Consider the following 19,608-nt stretch of genomic DNA (forward strand, 5'->3'; position numbering starts at 1 on the left):
TGTAAACACTGAAAATGATGAACTAGAGCCACTGCTCTCTCTACCAATGTATGCAGTCATTCTTCAGGCATTTTCAGTAACTGTTCAATGTTTTCTGCAGAAGAAAAAAAAAGCAACAACAAAAAACAGAGAATTTGGCAAACAAGCTTCAGTTTTCATGTACTTTGCAATAATTTCCTATCTGTGGCTCACACTTTTCTTCTAAAATAAAGGAGGATTTATCTTTCTACTCTTACCTCTCTATCAAGTCCACTGCTCCTTTATTTATCTTTATGTGCCCTTTGAATGCATCAGTGTTTATCCTTGCAGAAGTCTGTCTATGGAAAAGTCAGACTAACGCTTGACAGTTTCACCACATATTTCACTTTCTATCCACGCTGAATGCTATTTAGTGACTTCTCTCTGACCAGAAGATGCCTGTTTGGATATTTTCTCTGGAAAGGAGAAATAGAGACTATCGAGAAACAAGTATTTTCCTGTTGTCAGTGAAGTTTGGGGATGCATCTAACATAGTAATAATAATAATAATAATAATAATAATGGCTACCATTTACTAAATTCTGACCACCGTGATAAGTGCTTTCTTTACTATACTAATCACTTTACATATATCATCTTATTTAATTTCCATAGTACTCATTATCTCCAATATATTCATGAGAAGCATAATGCAGGGGAGAAGGTAACTCACAAAGTCGTATACCTGCAAAATACAGAGCCAAGCCTTGAATTCAGGTCTGTCTGATTCTACTGTGCATACTTTCAACCATTACACGACACCTCTACAATTAGAGGTTGTTTTCAAATCTGGAGAGTACTGGTATTTCTAAACCACGTGTTAAAAGCACAAAATATATACATCTTGCCCTTCACAACAACCCACCCCCAGAAAAAAAAAACATTCCCTGGACTTAAAAACAAACTTCCTGCCTGGATGCAATGAATAAAAATAAAGTTTATTTTAGGAAGGAGGTTTTGAAGATATTTGAGATATTTAAGTTTTATACCTACCTTCCCATGAAATTTTGCAGCCCTAGGGTCTTTATGGATACTAAAGTCTCATCTATTTTTACCAAGTCTACTAGATTATGCTGGAGGAACAAGCTAAGGCTAACAAAGAAGCTAGCTTGACAGATAAAGCCCCAAGGAAGCAAAGAAATAGATAAATAAAAAAGTTATCTACATTAGAGGAGTATTAGTCTAATCCCACATCCCGAAGTGCCATACTTGGATTAACCAATCTCTCTTAGATAAGCAGGATATAAATTAGCAGTGGAAGACTTGGTCCAACCTCTCTGCTGGAAGCATATTATTGAGACCAGGCCCAAGTATTCAGGAGATACATGTTAGACTACAATCTTGAAATCCACTGGGAAAGTGTGCCAAGTGGCACAGTTTCACGTTATAGTTCAGCCTCTCTTGCTTATACAATGTGGTGGGGGAAAACCACTTATGTTTCATACAGTCAGCCATCTAGTATAGACCATGCACATCCCTGAGTTAGAAACTCTTTTGCAAAATCTTGCTATAATCAAATCCATCTCATTTTATTGATTCATAATATTATTCTGAAAATGAACAAGTATAGCCTTTTGTGCCCCATCCAACTGAATCATGCTCCTTTGATAACATTGCTTTCCTCTTTTATTGTTTGTACACATTTTTTTGATTGTCTGATAACATTTGCACATGGGAGTGTAAATTTCAACAATGTTGATGTTTCCAAATAGTTATAAGTTCCAGCTGTTGTCCTTTTCTTTCCAGTGGAGATCTAACATTACAGAGGAAAAGAGGAAGAAAAATATATATATGTGACTAGTTCCCTAGTCTCTCATTACAGGGAAGATAAATTGGTTAAAATGCTATTAACAATTACATTTTTAATGAATCAGAAATTCTCAGCAAGTAATATTTAAATAGTTTTAGTTATCTTTATCATTTTAGGGTGGGAAGGAGATCAGTGATTAAAACCTGGATATGCAGAAAGTTCAGATACAACACACAATTTCATGCCCCAGAAAAGTCATTGTACATATGTAGAATTTCACAGAAGACATTCTCTTGAAATTTAAGAACGTTCATAAAGTAAGCACCAATGATTTCATAGGTGAGCCCCTTGTTAGCTAAACAGTCTCTGTTCTTATTGCTCTCTAAATGAAATCTTATTCCAGCTTAAGTTTTGGTAAGAAAAGAGGATTCTGCAAGTTGCTTCTACTTTTTTAATTACTTGAGAATTATTGTCTGTTTTAATTTAGCAGTAAGGAAGAAACACCAATTGGAGGCCTATATGATTCAAGAGGTAGGACGATGCTGTTACCTACCTCCAGCATTTAAAATGCTTATACAATCACTCAGCCAAAGTTTAAAATTGAAGAAGCCTGTACCAACTGGGTGCATAAGGACAATAAACAGCGATTCTACCCCTTTTAATAGATATATATCAATCGACCAATTAATCATTGAACACCTATTATGCTATACCACTGTCCTGTTCATTTTGAGAGTCTTTATGAGAGTGATTTCTGAGAATTTTTTTTTTAACCAACTTCAGGAAACATCTTAGTTGTCCATGAAGTAATTAAGTAGCATCATTTTCAGCTACCTGCTCAAACTGACTGTGTATTAGTGGATTGTCTGTTTAGGGGAATAAAACCCACATAATTTTGTCCAGTTTTAACTTTTAAATTTAAAATAAAATAAACTCAAATATATATTATGCTTAAATCTCTATAAACATCCCCCCCCTCGAAAATAATCACTCATTCAACCATAGAGAAGAAATAATAAAATAACCAGGCTTTCTCTCTAAAGGATTAAGAACAGATTTTTTTTTTTTTTTTTTTTTTTTTTTTTGCAATTCCAACAGTAGTAAACTAAACAGATACAAACTGGCAACAAAAGACTTAGTAGATGACACAGTTCTTTTCAAAACAGGTAATCAAATTACTCTACCCTTCTTCTTTCTCAAATACCAGTGAAATCTAGCCTCCTTTTTTAACTAAATGAGAAGATGACTATCTCCCTATACCATAGGGTTATGGTAGGATCCTCGCTGTTGTTCTTAGCCTGGTGCTTTTCCCATTGAGTGTGTCATCCGCAAACAGACTACACAGCGTCTTTGGGAAATTGAGGTCAGGAGGGAATATGCCACTCTGCCTGCCAGGCTCCCTAATATGTTATTCACCTGCTGGGTACAGAAATTTTTCTCCAGAGTTCAACAAAGATAGTGCTTCCTTGATTAATCACATACGAGTTCCTGCACTCAAGGGTCAATGGGTGATGATTCCTTGATACACAGCAAGAGAATCCACCATATAAAGGTGATATTACTGCTGCCATCAACCCTCTGGTGTACATTGTTCTAATCTACAGGTTCTAACCACAGCCAACTTGTTTTAATAAGACTACAGAAAGGGACTCTGAAACTACAAAAACTACTGTAAAAAGTAAAAAATTTCCTCTTAAACTCCCCATCTCCCTTTGAAACAAAATGATAACTCAGTTTTTTTCTTTTAAGTCACTCTTGTTTTCTCCATTTTCTTCAGGCTGCTCAGTATTATCCTTCATATCTTTCCATGAAATGGTGTTGTCCATAGAGCATGCCTACTCACACAGCTTGTACCATGTCCCCAGTATGCAACCGGTCTTTATGTGATCTACTCACCACCACTACCCCCAAAGAGTCTTGTCAAAGGCCAGTGACTTTCATTTATTTATTTGAAAAATATTTACTAACTATCCCACTCTATGCTGAATATACATTTCTAGGTGGCACTCATTTTTCAACCATTTTTTAAAATGTGTAATAAAAATTGTGACATGTATAAGATAAAAAGGTTCATTCAGTTGAGGGAAAATCTAAACAACAGGTCTCATCTGTTCAGAGAAATCTGGGAAGAGGTGTTCTTGGTAACAAGCAATTAATTCCAGAATAATAGCATTAGAAAATAAAGAATCTAATGGAATTTGCATGACACTTTTCTTTAATGATAATACCTCCTGTTCTCATATCAAAAGTGATGTTATCATCAAGGAGTTCAATAAGTGGTACTCTTGAAAAGAAAAAATGGACTTAAAAATAAGAGTTTCCAGAAAAAAAAAAAAAAAATGTTTACATATATGTTTGAAGTTTATGTCTTTTTGTATTTTGGTAACTTATCTACCGCTCCTTCCTAAGATGACAGAGACTGTAGATAGCGAAAGTCCAGGTCTTTGGTTTTTATCAGAAGATCTGATTAAAGTATCTTATTTGGTAGTTAATAATTGATGGATAGACCTCATGTCCTGTTAGCTCACTAGAGCGCAGTGAAGCTTATGGTCCCCAGAATCAGACATACAGAATACCAACCCTTTTACCACCACCTACTAGATGTATGATTTTAGACAAATTACAGCAACTTTCGGGACCTACTATTATCTAGGTGGAGAATTAGACCTCTTCTTCCTTTTCCTTCATTTCTTCCTCTGACTCTTCCATTAAAATATCATTCTCTCTCTACTCTCTCTCTCTTCTCACTCATGGGCACTCTCACTAATTCCCTCTAATGGACAGGTATGTGACATCTTCCTATTTTAATTTTATTATTTTAGACTAGTAGACAAACCAAGATTACTATAAAATACTTATAGACTTGTGTAATATCTGAATTGAAGGTAAACATGGTTTTTAGCAAAGATTCTAAAGTCCGTGTTAATATTCTACGACAATTTTCAGACATTCTTCAACAGTGTTGAGACTTCAATACGTGTTCTAAATCATTCACTGTCTTCTCAGCATAGAAATTACTATGTTGGTTTATACCACAGAGTACACAAATAGCACTGAATTTTATGATGGTTCAGTAACAAGCCTAAAAGCATATACAAGTATTTTCTAAGGAATGCCCAGTCTGTAATGGGAGCATGCACAGTCAAAACTAAATTTCACTGAGATATTATCACTTAACACCACAAGAAAATTGGAAGACTGAAGTCTTCTTTTGGCTTTTGCCCATGATTTTGTGTCAACTTGGAATCTGGTGATCTATTTTGGATAAGACAAGACCTGGATTCAAATCTATTTCCACACATTCAGTACACTCTTTGGGATACTGAAATATAGTACAAGGAATTGAAGTAAAGTAATATATATAACTTTATACAAAATATCTCACATTCTCAAAATAATACTAGAGGCTGTTTTCACAAGGCTTTTTGCAACTTTCCAATAAGTTAAAAAAAATCAGTTGGGTAATCTCCTCCCCTCACCAAAAAAGTCATTGTGGAATCATGATTATGGCAGTAAGGGAATTGTTCTCATATATAACACTTTTATTTCATTTCTTTTTAAAATCCAATCAACTGTTACCTCATGAAATGTTATAAAACTTGTGTCATCTTCAAAAAGATTATAATTAATCTGAGGTTATAAACACATTTAATCTATTAGTAGAAAAGTTTTCCATATTTACTGTAATTATCTTGAAAAAGTTTGAGATGAGACTTTAAAAAATTTTTACCCATACATTAAACAATTTTGAATATTGCTCGCTTTTACAGAGCACAGACCAAAAGGAAATACACTCTCAGCTGCAGTATAAAAGATTTAGGCTAGAGAGAAATGGCCTCTGGTAGTTTTTACATCATGGAATTTTTTTTTTTATCAGTGGAAATCACAGACCTTCTGTGTTAAGGGCTTCACAACAGAATTTTCGCCTTTCAAATACAATTTAGGTTTAACACTGTTTTGAGATAAGGTGTGAACTGAGTGACACCCTAGTGTCTTTTGATCCCTCACCTTGAAGGACTACACGGGACCATAATAGCACCAATCTTGAGTGGAGAAGTGGAACCAATTTTGCTAAAACATCTGAAATATACTCTGCCTAAATAGTAACACCTGGTCATACAGAACATCCCAAGGAGTCTTTGTTCCCAGGAGATTCCCCAACCCAGTTTTTTGCTACCCGAGAGGCTTAGATAATACAGCTGGGGTCAGAGAAACGCAGCCATGGGTCCAGCCTCTGGGCTGTTCTTTAAATAAAATTGCTTCTCTGACTCTCCTTACTCTCAAGTTTTGAATACAATGCAATTTCAACCATTCTTATCTACATTTTTCTGTTAATTAAAAATAACAAACGACATTGTTGTCTGAGAGGAGTTACGCTCTCCGTGGTAGATGACACCAGAGGTTGAAAATCACTGACTTTGGGGAAAGGAACTCTGCTCCCCAATCAGCAACATCTGTGATATGAAAAGGGGACTCTAGAGGTTAAGACCAATTTAAGCTTGACAGTCTCTAGGCAAATGTCGCGGAATCTTGAGAAACGGCTTGTGATGAGGGCTGTGTGAAATGGAAATAAGCTCAATCTACCTTCTGGTTTGGATTGTTAAGATCCAAACACTGGGATTTTTACATTTTTATTTAATTATGATTTTGGGGGGGGTTTGTTTTTGGTTACATTTGGTGTAAGCTCCTTATTCCTTGTCTGGTGTCACGTGAAGAAACGTGCACTTCTGTGAGATGTATTTTCCTCCCTTTTCAAGAAATCTTCGTGGAAGAGAAGTTCATTGCTACCATCTGTACTTGGTTTAAAAGAGCTTTGATTAATAAGGACCACCCTATTGTACACTGGTTTGACATGTGGAAATATTTGTAATTCGTTCCTGGTGAGAGAGATTTCAGAAAGGACCTGGTTTGACTTTCAAACCCACATTGTCAATGAAAACCAGCCTCCTGAATCTGGAGCTCAGTTGGAACATGCAAAGGTGTTTTATCCTCCCCTTACCCCTTCCGCAAATACCAACACCTGTTAGAAATGAGGTTGAAACGATCCTGTTGGAACTCGAGGACAGAGACCCAATTCCGACCTGAAAGAGGCTCTGATGTATGGCGTATAATGAGAGCTGGAGACTGCCCACTGCTACACATAATTATCATTCAGATCATGAAAGAAAATGAAATGATTCAAGCAGATAACAGCTGTTTTTATTCTGCTTTTCAAAGATTCTCTTAAACAACCTGATCTCATTGCTTTTATTTAAGGGTGAACACCCAATTGTAAACATAGGAGAGATGCATTCTCATGATGTCAGTAATAAAAGCATGTATAAAGCAGCCTGTGTATTCTGGAAAGCTAACTAACCATTAAAGCCAAGAAACATAGTCTGGCACAAATCTTATTATGTGTCCAAGAGGTCTTGATGGTATGCACATAAAAAAATGTAATGAAACAGTGGGAAGGAAAAGAGATGGGAGGGGAAGGAGCCAGAGAGTTGGGGGTGCACAGTTTTATATCTAGGAGATGATAGCAAAATTAGAGAGAGGCAAAGCTGCCAAGATTATCTGAGAAAAGGGTGAGCATAGCAGTAGAAATGCAAGAGGTTTGGTTTCTGTTTCTCTTTATATTACATTACAAAATCGCCTCTTTGCATTTTGACCTGTTTGTTATAGATAACGAAGCTGCTACACAAGTCACACACAGGAAAAAGGAAGAGGCCCAGTCTTCTTTTTATCAGGGCTTCAGATCTCATTTGGGGCGAGGTACATCTATTGTGTTTGTAATTGCTGTGATCATTATCATAAGCATTCAGTGTAGCTTGCTTGAGGAATTCAGCACCACATACTGCTCATCAGAATTTTATAAAAATAAAATGTTTGTAAGGGAATTTTGATAGAGTAAACCTTATACAAAGCCAGTGTAATCAATATTCATCGTAATTTTTGATTTTTGCAAAAATATAGCAAAAAAAATAGGCAATCTGTCCTAGATACACTGTATGATGACAATGCTCATTTTTAAAGTTTTCTTCTTAGTTCACTATAATAGTGAAATATATTTCACTATTATAGTAAAATAAGATACATATTTATATGTATTTTTATATTTATATATATTTAAATATATATAAATTTATATATATATTTATATATATTTCATCCTTTATGAAATGGGTCATACGTATTAAAGTAGAAAGAAATTATTCACTTACTCAACTTGGTAATAAAAATGTTTGTCTCTGAGGAAAGCACATATATATATACATACATAAATATATGTAAAGTTTACACCTAATGTTGGTTTATGACCCACATAAACTATAACATTAAACTGAAAGATGAGTTCAACAAGCAATTTAAAATTGGGAATCTGCCGTTCATGGGCGTAAACTCATGCTTTAAAAAAAAAGTAGAATGCAAAAAATGTCAGCTCCATAGATTTGCTGATAAAAAATTCCTGTTTACCTGTGCATAAAATACGACTGCCCCCAAGGGTGTGCAATTTTACAAAGGCAAATTAATCTCTTACCTGCCCAATACTCAAACTATAACGTATTTCAAAATTGAACAATATAAACCACTAAATATGAGATTGTTTTAGATAGCCCTGCTAAAGGAAAACTAAAATGCATGGTTTGAGGCCCTAAATTATAGCTGGATTTTCTGCTCTTAGACATTCACTAGTTTATGTGGAAGGGGCCAATGAAATAAAGTAGCAACATCTTGTACCATTATGACTTTCTATATCTTTGAATCAAGTAGCAAATGATGTGGAGGCTTAACGCTATTTTGAAATGGCATTCCCAGCTCTGCCAGGAACAATGTTCAGATTGAACTGCAAAAAATGTTCATCAGTGGGGCTTCCCTGGTGGCGCAGTGGTTGAGGGTCTGCCTGCCAATGCAGGGGACACGGGTTCGAGCCCTGGTCTGGGAAGATCCCACATGCCACGGAGCAACTAGGCCCGTGAGCCACAACTACTGAGCCTGCGCGTCTGGAGCCTGTGCTCCGCAACAAGAGAGGCCGCGATAGTGAGAGGCCCGCGCACCACGATGAAGAGTGGCCCCCGCTCGCCACAACTAGAGAAAGCCCTCGCACAGAAACGAAGACCCAACACAGCCAAAAATAAATAAATAAATTAATTAATTAATTAAATTTAAAAAAAAAAGTTCATCAGTATAAAAAATGCTTATTCCATGGGCTTGTGTTTAAATATACCAGTAGCGTGCATGCATGCGTATGTGCACGCACACACACACAAAGTGATCATTCCTAATGACTTAAACTAATATTCTCTAAAATTCTATTCATTATGGACTATGGCTCTGTCAGTTTTCCAGGTTGTGAATTATCTGGATTACAAATCTCTGTTCTTTTTCTTTTCTCCTACGTACCAGGGTGGGATCATTCTCCTGCTCACTGGTGTATCCACAACTCAAATACAAGTACAAATAAAAGGAGATTATAAAGAAGACACCCACCACCCTGGAGAGAAACACAAAAGAACACAGATTTATATTGACTAGCAGGTCTAGATATCTGAGGAATAAATGGTTTTAAGCAACTGACCAAAATAAGTATTTTGAATCTGCAAATATATCCTGAAACACAGGAGTTGCATAGGTTAGGCAGCTGCATAGGTTAGGGCAGGCCCAGGGTACAGCTCTGAAATTCAGAGGATTGTTTCTATTTATGGCACATTAGGTAGCCGAATGGCTATGAAACATGAATTTGGATGCCAAATGAATAACAAGTTTGAAGGCTGAGTGCCGAGTGACTTTAAACATCTGTGAAGTGAAAATATCCCTGAACCAAGGCATGCTACTGTGCTGAAAACAATTAACTGTTACTGATCATTTTCTTGCTTTAGATAAAGTGTATCTCTTCTCATGGGAGCAGGTGTACTGATGGCCTTGTGAATCGTCATTCATCAAATCACAAATGGACAAATACACCCCTTTTTTGGTAAATCCACACAAAATCACAACTTCTTAACATCTCAGAGAAGAAAACCTGTAATTTGTTACCGAGGAAGGATGAATTTCACCTTCCCACTTCTCCAGGATTTGTAGTAGTAATCCAAAATCAAGTGAGCAGAGACACTTTGAAAAGCTGCCCCTTTACCCCCTGCCTTTGGGATATTAATGACTACAAGATGTTGAATGCATATTTGAGCAGTAAGAAGAACCTGCTTCCCAAAGGGAAAAAAACTGGGAACAGACTCAGAGTAACAATAAGTTAGTGGGCAGGTCTAAAAAGCTCTGAACATCAGCACGTCCCAAAGCTTAGTTACAAAGCTTAGGCTATTGCAGGATCTCTACATCAAAGTCAGCACAAACATATTCTTTCATTATGACTTTTAGAACATGACTTATTTTTCACAAACAGGTATTTTTCTTACATTGGATTTATCACATGATGCTAATAATTAACATTCCGCCACTGTCTTTTTTGTCCTTTTTTGTTTTACTAGGTAGCTTAAAAAAAAAAAAAAGAAGTAAAGAATTAGAGCAGAGGGGAGATTTGTATTTGAGACCAAGCATTGAATTTGGGTTTCTCTTTAAAGGACGGGGTAGAACAAAAATGGCCTGCTTTCAAAATGCTTATTTGATTTTGAAGAGCACTCTTGCCTAGGTGCCATCTTTCCTTCCTTTACTTTTCTTTCATTTGTCTCACTTTTCCTCCACATATCCATGATGCAGATTAGCACAGGCCTCCAAGCCCCAGTCATCAAAGGAATTAGGTCAGACCCAGAAGAAATCAGGTTGCAGGCAAGAAAGAAAAAATTTAATAAAATAGAAGCTATGGTAGCCTGGAACTTCCGTACTCCTTCAGGCAGACTAAGGTGCCCTGGCCTTAGAAGTAACAGTGTTAAGTAATTGATATGTGTGGAAAAAAAGCAGAAAAGATGTTTGTGAGACCAAAGATCTTAATAGTATTAGCAACATGATGTATAAGCTGAATTTATTTATTTAACCTGTATATGCTTGGGTAGGCTGGGTTCTCAATCTTAAAGCAATATTTGCAATTAAAAGTAATTCCAGAAAAGATCTAGTGCAATATCTGTCTTCCTATAATTTATGGTTTTTTAAAAAGCTGTTTTGTATTTTTATTCCATGTGAGATTAGTGGTATTTTAAAGCCTATAATATCTATCTACAGGAAATTCATTTTATGTTAGCATGTTTAATGCTTATTTACTCAAATAGCATTCATTATATGATCTGCTTTTGTGTTATTCTAAAGAAAAAAAAAGAAAGAGGTTTTGAGCTTCCCTGGTGGTGCACTTATTGAGAATCTGCCTGCCAGTTCAGGGGACACAGGTTCGAGCCCTGGTCCAGGAAGACCCCACATGCCGCGGGGCAACTGAGCCCATGCGCCACAACTGCTGAGCCTGTGCTCTAGAGCCCGCGAGCCACAACTACTGAAGCCCCTGCACCTAGATCCCGTACCCCACAACAAGAGAAGCCACCACAATGAGAAGTCCGTGCACCACAACGAAGAGTGGCCCCCGTTTGCCACAACCAGAGAAAAGCCTGTGAGCAACAACGAAGATCCAATGCAGCCGAAAAATAAAATAATAAAATAAATTTTTAAAAAAACAAACAAACAAAAAAGAAAGATTTTATTAAAAATGCCATGCTTAGTTTATTCTCCAGATGACCATTCTAGTTAGCATTATTACTGCATCCAAAATGACTGGAGGAGTAATTCGAATTCAACCTATCACATTATCCAAGGGCATTCTATGAATAGCTGCAACCCAGAGCAAGTTCTGGCAAAGACACAAAGGCAGCCATTCAGAGTCAGCAATAACATTCAAGAGTGTTTTCCAGAGGTAGTGAATGCAGATGAGAATATTTATATGTTATCTCTCAAACTGTAGGAAGTATTTGGGGAAAGATATTTTTCACAATCCTTAGATTAGTCATTACATATTTTCTAAGCATTTTAAAGGGTTTTTTTTGGATGATGGAACAAATCTTTGGGTGATGCTAGTCACATTTATACATGTCATCCCATTTAATCCTCCAGACACCTATCAGGGATATGTTGGTGTCATTAGTAGCGCCATGAGTGATAAAAAACTGAGGCACATGCATTAAGCAACATGACCAAGACTTCAAAGTTGGAAGGTAACAGCGACAAAATCTGAGCTCAGGACATCTAACTGAAGCACTAGTGGCTTCTCTATCTTGCAGCAAGCAGTTTTAAGTTTCAAAAAAGGTTAAATCTCTTTAGCTTCTGAATGTAGTAAATCTCAGTTTCTGATAGCTCTTATACATCCCTTAAACCTGTTTATTATTATCATCACTATTCTCATCAATAAGTAAATTTTAACAAAGGAAAAAATATTATCCTAGCTAGCATATATTAAAAGATTATTTTATGCCAGATATACATAACTGTTTCATGTATAAATTAACTTAATAGTCACTATGAGATATAATATTATTTGCAAATATTCTCTCCCATTCAGTAGGTTATCTTTTCCTTTTGTCAGTGGTTTCCTTTGATGTGCAAAAGCTTCTAAGTTTAATTAGGTTCTGTTTGTTTATTGGTGTTAGAGAATGTTCTAATTTCATTCTTTTACATGTAGCTGTCCAGTTTTCCCAGCACCACTTATTGAAGGGACTGTCTTTTCTCCATTGTACATTCTTGCCGCCTTAGTCATAGATTAACTGACCATAAGTGTGTGGGTTTATTTCTGAACTCTCTATCCTGTTCCATTGATCTGTGTCTATTTTTGTGCCAGTACCATACTGTTTTGATTACTGTAGCTTTGTAGTATAGTCTGAAGTCAGGGACTGTGATTCCTCCAGTTCTGTTCTTCTTTCTCAAGATTGTTTAGGCTATTTGGGATCTTTTGTGTTTCCATGCAAATTTTAAAATTATTTGTTCTAGCTATCTTCAGAAAGAACACAAATAACAAATGTTGGCAATGATGCAGAAAAAAGGGAACACTTGTACACTGTTGGTGGGAATGTAAATTGGTGCAGCCACTGTGGAAAACAATATGGAGGTTTCTCAAAAACCTAAAAATAGAACTACCATATGACCCACCCAACAATTCCACTCCTGGGTATATATATATATGAAAAAAAGAACAAACAAAAAACATTAATCTGAAAAGATACATACATGCCAATGTTTATAGCAGCATTATTTACAATTACCAAGATATGGAAGCAACCTAAGTGGCCATCAAAAAATGAGTGGATAAAGATGTGGTATGTATCTACAATGGAATACTACTGAGCCATAAAAAAAATTTTGCCATTTACAGCAACATGGATGGACTTGGAGGGCATTATGCTAAGTGAAATAAGTCAGAAAGAGAAAGACAAATACTGTGTGATAGCACTTATATGTGAATCTTAAAAAATACAACAAACTAGTGAATATAACAAAAAAGAAGCAGACTCATAGATATAGAGAACAAACTAATGGTTACCAGTGGGGGTGAGGGACAATATAGGAGTGTGGGAGGGACAGATACAAACCATTGGGTGCAAGATAGGCTCAAAGATATATTGCATAACATGGGGAATATAGCCAATATTTTGTAATAACTGTAAATGGAAAGTAAGCTATAAAATTGTATAAAATTTTAATTTAAAATAAAGAGATATAATATTATTCCCAATTTGAATAAAGGAAAATTGAGTCAGAGAGATGTTGAGTAATTTCCTCCAAGTTATCTGCTAGAAAGGAGAAGAGCCAGGATTTAGAAGTCTGGTTCTAGAGCCAGTACATGTAATCACTAAACTCTATTGCCTTCCCAGGTCATTTTTAATTGAGTCATTGTGTCCTGTTATGTGTAAAGGGATAGAATTTTGTTAAATGACTATATTGTGAACGTAAAAGAATACCAATTATTAAGGACACATTCTGCATACATCATGCCTTTCATCTAAAATTACTTTCCTCTTCATCATCTACCTAATTTTTCTTACTTGTCTTTTAAAATTCAACTTTAATGTTAGCCTTCCCGGACCCACCAGTCTGATTTAGAAGCCCTTCTATCCTCATTGGGTAGTGCTATCCTAGCATCTATCACAATGTGTAGTATTGATATACTTAACTTTCTCTTCAACTGAACTCTAAGCTCCTTGAGGGAAGGGACTCTGTTTTCTATGTCTTTATATCACTAGTAATGGTGCTTGTCATGCAGCCGGTACCCAAAACAGGTTGGATTTATGAATGGATGAAAAAATAAAATTATGCGTAAATACTTTGTTGGTATAGATGGATGACTGGATGAAGGTTGGATGACGGGTGGATAGATGGAAATATAAGAAATTAAGTGACATATACACATAGGAAATGTATGAGTCAGCCCAATGTATGTGCTAGCTTTAAATGGACAGAGCTTCTTGGACATATTTATTAAAAAAAAGATACTTTTTTTAACTGACACATTTTCCTACTTTATCTTTAAATACCATTCTTTCTTCTATTGTTTCCCTTTAATAGACATTAACGGTGACTCGCAAATTAGTGATAAATTTGCTCTTGGAAATTTTCTCTACTTTTTTGTTATATATACATCAAAGCTTTGATTTTACTCCTCTAAGTTGTACATCCTGGATACCTTTGGATAGAGGCACTGTATTACACTCCCCAGCTGAAGCCCTCCTTTCTGTCCACCGTTTGCCTGGCAGGTGCTACTTGAAGATTTGGCCTCTGTCACCCCTACTAGATTTAGCAATGAAAGCAGCATGAAATCTTAAACTTACTGCCAAGTGTGAGTCTTCTACTTCAGAACAGATATATCATCCTGGTCCTAACAAGGAACAGACCACATAATATTCCCAATACCTTAATAGTATGCCACTCCAAGCATCAAATTATATTTACCTACCTGGCAGAACAAGAAAAATAATGGTTTCCTCATTAATAACCACAACGTTGTAAGAAAACATTAATTTCACCTAAAAAAAGACATGGAAACTGCAGGCTACCGTCATGGATGCCTTTGTGATACCATTTATGAATATAATACTCTGTTAAGAATACAATTACTGAAGAGACGTCTTGCCATGAAAGATTTGGGGTTGTTTATAACCAGAGAAAAATTATCCACTCCTTTGAGAGTTGCATTAGACAATTACTAGTCAAAGCTTAAAAATATAAAAGCAAGTAAAGATTGGCCTTTTACTTAAAGTCAGTAGTTCACTGATTTTTGTCAAGAAAAATCATACACTAGACTTTCCTACACTATCAGACAGCTTTTCATTTGTGATGTAATAGACTATTTTCCACAGTGGTATAATTTATCCATTCATTATTTTATCATGTATTTATAGAGAGCCCACCATTTGCCAGGCACTACGTGTAATATGTTTTCTGACTAGCAGTTAAATATCTTTTTTCTCTCTTACTGGGTTTCTGCCTCCAATATAAACTAGCCAGGCAAAATCTCCAAACAAAATAAAATTGGGAGCAAAATATACATGTGTGAGTATATTTTAACTGACAACCATAGCAGTCTCTCAGCTTACATAGTGCTAAATACTAGAGATTTGAGTCAGCTAAAGAATATGTAAATTCAAGTTGTTGTTGGTTGCTACTGAATGGCATGCCATCTTCTGGTATGTTAATCAGAAAACATGCAAATTCTCCATTTGACTCTTGTTTTAATTTGTCTTAGTCAAATACGTGTTTAAAAAATTTAAGTGCACATTATGGGAGTATGTATATGTGTATACATTTATGTATATATGTGTATAAAAAATTAAAATAGTATACATATATTTAACTATGATGGTGTGTTTGCTGCAAAAGTGTACCAATTTAGCAAGGGGGGAAAAATGGAGCCTCTAAGCCACAAAATTTAAGAAGTTTGTGAAAGTGGCCTGAAGACCTATCAATCAATATACAAAACGCAATTTTTAAAGGTTACCAACACAACCTTTAAACCAAATTGAAAATTACAAGTTGGAAAGTGTTTGTGGGTTATCAAAATATTCTTTAGATCTGGCTCACTCTGTGCTGTCTCATATTCTTGCAAGTCCCATGGGATGCTTCTTAAACACATTTCACCTTTCTTTCTTTAGTTTCAGGGTAGAAAGGGTCCCTTTAACTCCTGGAGACAGTAAATCACAGATTGTGTGGTGGTTCTCAGAAGATACTTAAAGGACTGAATTGGATGCTCTACATAGCACCCTTGCCAAAAGAGTTCGGAAATGACTTCCAGCTTCCCACAGTAATAAAATGGAACTGTTTGGCATCTTTAAGGTAATAAAAGTGAATTTTTTCCATTCTAGTAAATGAGAAGAGAGGCCTGGTTGTTTTAAAAACTGATTAAAATTCATGTGTTTTCCTCAAATTATAGAGCATGATATGAGCACACTTACACGTGAACTTCAGACCACCTCGGAGCATTATTATATCCAGCTCTCTGAGGGAAACAGGATGTGCTGGTAGGTGGGTGGAAGGGAGCCTGGGAAGGATCCATCAGGTGCTGTGAAAACAGAGGACAGGATTCAATAGGTGGCACTCTTCCCTCTGAGTCAGTGGTGAATGAATTCAGAGTGTGATTTTGGAGGATATTATTTTGCTTGAAAGAAACGTTTCGGAAGTTCATAAGTGGTTCTGGCACTGTTAAACAGCTGCTGAGTCTAATCGCAGACTCCGGCTGTATTTTGGTGATGCGAAAAGCTCAAGAAAACAGGTTTTGTGTCTTTAAGAAAGAGGCTTATGTAAGGCATTATCGTCATTTGTATACAAGACATTTTAAAATTCAGTTTCACTCTCCTCACCATTTCAAAGGAAAATCTTTTGTCATTCCTACTTGACTCAAAGGGTCTAGGAGGAAGTTTGATCATCTTCCATTTCCCATCTGGTTATTCATAAGGCACCTGCATCTCTTGTGATTTCTCCTAGACTACACAATGCTACCAACTGACAACAAACATTTTATAAAGGAAGACCACCTTTCATAAAAGGCACCTGAACATTAGAAGCTTGCCAGCCAAAGGCATGGGATATAGCTTTCTATCCTTATTTCAACTGTACCAACAGTAGAAATTATAGTTGTCTTAAGCAGAAAACACAAGATGGATACTTTTTATATATAGTCCAACCCACATTTGTCTTTGTTTATATGCTGCAATTAGAAGGCTATTACAAACAAATTTGTAGTACATTGGAAGAATTTTTAATGACTCGCTGATTTCAGTTATTGCCAGATACCTTCATCTACCCGTCATATTTCTAATTAAGAGACACCAGTGTGTGTGTTTATATAATCTCTTTGTTAAAATTACACAAAAGTGGCCTCAGTAGTTAGGGGCTAGTCCATTAATTAAACAGACAAAACTATTAAAGAGGTTAAACAGATTATTACAAAAGGAGCAGGATATAGACACACCCAGTTTAACAATAGTGGGGAAGGAGGTGTCCCTAACAAAGATAGAAGGGGAAAGGGAAATACTACCACTGCTCTTAATGATGGTCTATAAACAATAGAGTACATGTTTATTAAGCCTATGACAGCTTGCTTCAACAAAGAGAGAATTAGATGTAAGTGCTAATGCCTTTTGCTCACAAATACTCCCAATGAGTATAACCCAACTCAGAGCATCTGACTTTGGTAGGTAACCATCTGTGATTAAAAGGAAAATGCTTCCTTCTGGGCTTGCGCTGAAATACCGACGGAGGCAGCTTTCCTGCCACTAGTCCTTGACCTTCACCTTCACGTACGTATTTACCTGTTAAATTATGTGGTCTCCATGCAGGCTCATGAGAGAGGTTTATGAAAGAAAAATATAGTCCCTGATACACTACTGATCATACACAAAATATGACACAACATGTTTATAGATCTAGATTTGCCCTTATCCCTTTGTAATATAATTAGGCCATTTCTCTCAATATTTTGAATTATCAGTTTCTATGGCCAGGGACCATGCTTTATTTACCTATATTTAACTATACCTATACCTATATTTATTTTAACTATATCATACCTATATTTAACTGTAAACAGAGCGGGCAATCAATAAACATTTGCCAAATGAGTGAGTACATGCATAAACATGCAAAAATGAGTTGCTCGTTGTTCTCGTTGCTAAAATGGAAGTAATCTTACCTTCAGCAAATATGTAAGGGTAAGAACATTCATATTCTTGATTTTAAGTGTTACAATTTTATCCCTAAGTACAGAACTGTAATGTGCTTAACCTAAACAATCGTTCTACTTAAAAATAACAAAAGTTTAAAAAAGTAATGGCTAGCAAATTCATCTCTCTCTCTTATATTAGGGACTTGTTAAAGAGTTTATGATTATCTTTAAGCTTGCCCCTTTCTTGTTACCTTCTCTGTAACTTAAATTATTTATCTTCTATGTTCCAAGTATTATATACATATAGTAGATAAAATAATGTTTCCTTTGAAAAGTCCTAATTGTGATCTCCTATTCTAACATGTATATTTTGTATCCAAATGATATTTGTCTCTGTTATGGATGAAATTCCATTTATCCATTTAATATACATTGGATGAAAGCTACCATGTAGAAGATAATCTACAAACCCAAGAATGCAACAGAAAATATTTAACTTCTCTTTATTCCATGTGTGTCAGAGTTAATCTCACCTCACTGGTTTACTCTGATTTGGCCAGTAATTCTAAGTCATCATATAGGCTAAGGATTTGCCTTTAAGAGAGTAATTCTGAAAGTTGTCCACACTAAAGATGCATCTGTGACTATGTATGTAGAAAAACAGGTTCTGAATTTCATTTCCCTGGATTCAGGCTCAGTAGATCTGGCAGAGAGCCCAGGAATCAGCAGCATTTCTAACAAGCTTCACAGGTAATTCTCAGGGAAGTGGTTCTCAGAACATGCACTAAGGATCACTGCCTTAAGATTAAAGAGATTTTTCTTTTCATGCCATGCTTTATTCTAGGTATAACAAACATCTTCTTTTATTTCCTTATTTTTTTTCCTATAAAATACAATTTAAATTGTCCTGAATTGCATTTTATCATTACATGTTGTGCATTACATGTTGTGACCATGAGGAGTACTGTAGGATTTTTTTTTTTTTTTGGTCCCTCTAAAAGGTGTAGGGATAAATGAGTGTTAAATGTGATTTTTTAAAAACCCACATTTTGATGATAAGAAAAAAAATGCTTTAATTGCCACTATTTGATTCTAAAATGGTAATTCATTAAGATGAAAGTCATGGATTTTTAGTCATTAACTTAGACTATTATTTTACAAAATAATTCAGAAGTTTCCACTTGGTGCTTTTCTTTAATGTTTGTTTTTTTTTCTAGTTTTCCCTTAAAATATTCCATTAGGTCCCAGTACAACTTTTTCCTGTGATTTAGAATCGTGTAAGAGAAGTGAATCTATTTTCCTTCCTATATCAATGATACCTTACTTCAACCTCTTTGATTATTTTTCTCTACAAGACCTTTAGTATTATGGCATCACGCCATGGGATGTGAACAGTGACATTATTTAAGGTCACAGGGTAGATAGAAAAACTGTGACTAGCCTCTACTTGTTGCGTTAGAGTCAACCATTCTCTCACAGAAATGTTGGCTTGTTATTTCATAATTTGAGTTACAGACATGGTTTTCTTACTTCTAAGGTTGATAGGTCATTTCTTTAAAAAGATTTGATAAATTTTTAACTTTTTCTAATTTGAATATTGTCATTGTGTGATCTGGTGATTTTTTTTTTTTTTTTAAGATAAGTCAATGGTCCCCAAGCTACATTAGGAAATTTCCATTGATATTAACCCTAACAGCCACCTCGAGTCAAATGTGGCATTATTTAGAGACTTTCTTTGTATGACAATATCATATTTACTTTTATTTTTCCCCTTTAAAAAGTA

This window comes from Eschrichtius robustus, chromosome 3 (genome assembly GCF_028021215.1).
Source record: "Eschrichtius robustus isolate mEscRob2 chromosome 3, mEscRob2.pri, whole genome shotgun sequence".
Taxonomy (NCBI): domain Eukaryota; kingdom Metazoa; phylum Chordata; class Mammalia; order Artiodactyla; family Eschrichtiidae; genus Eschrichtius; species Eschrichtius robustus.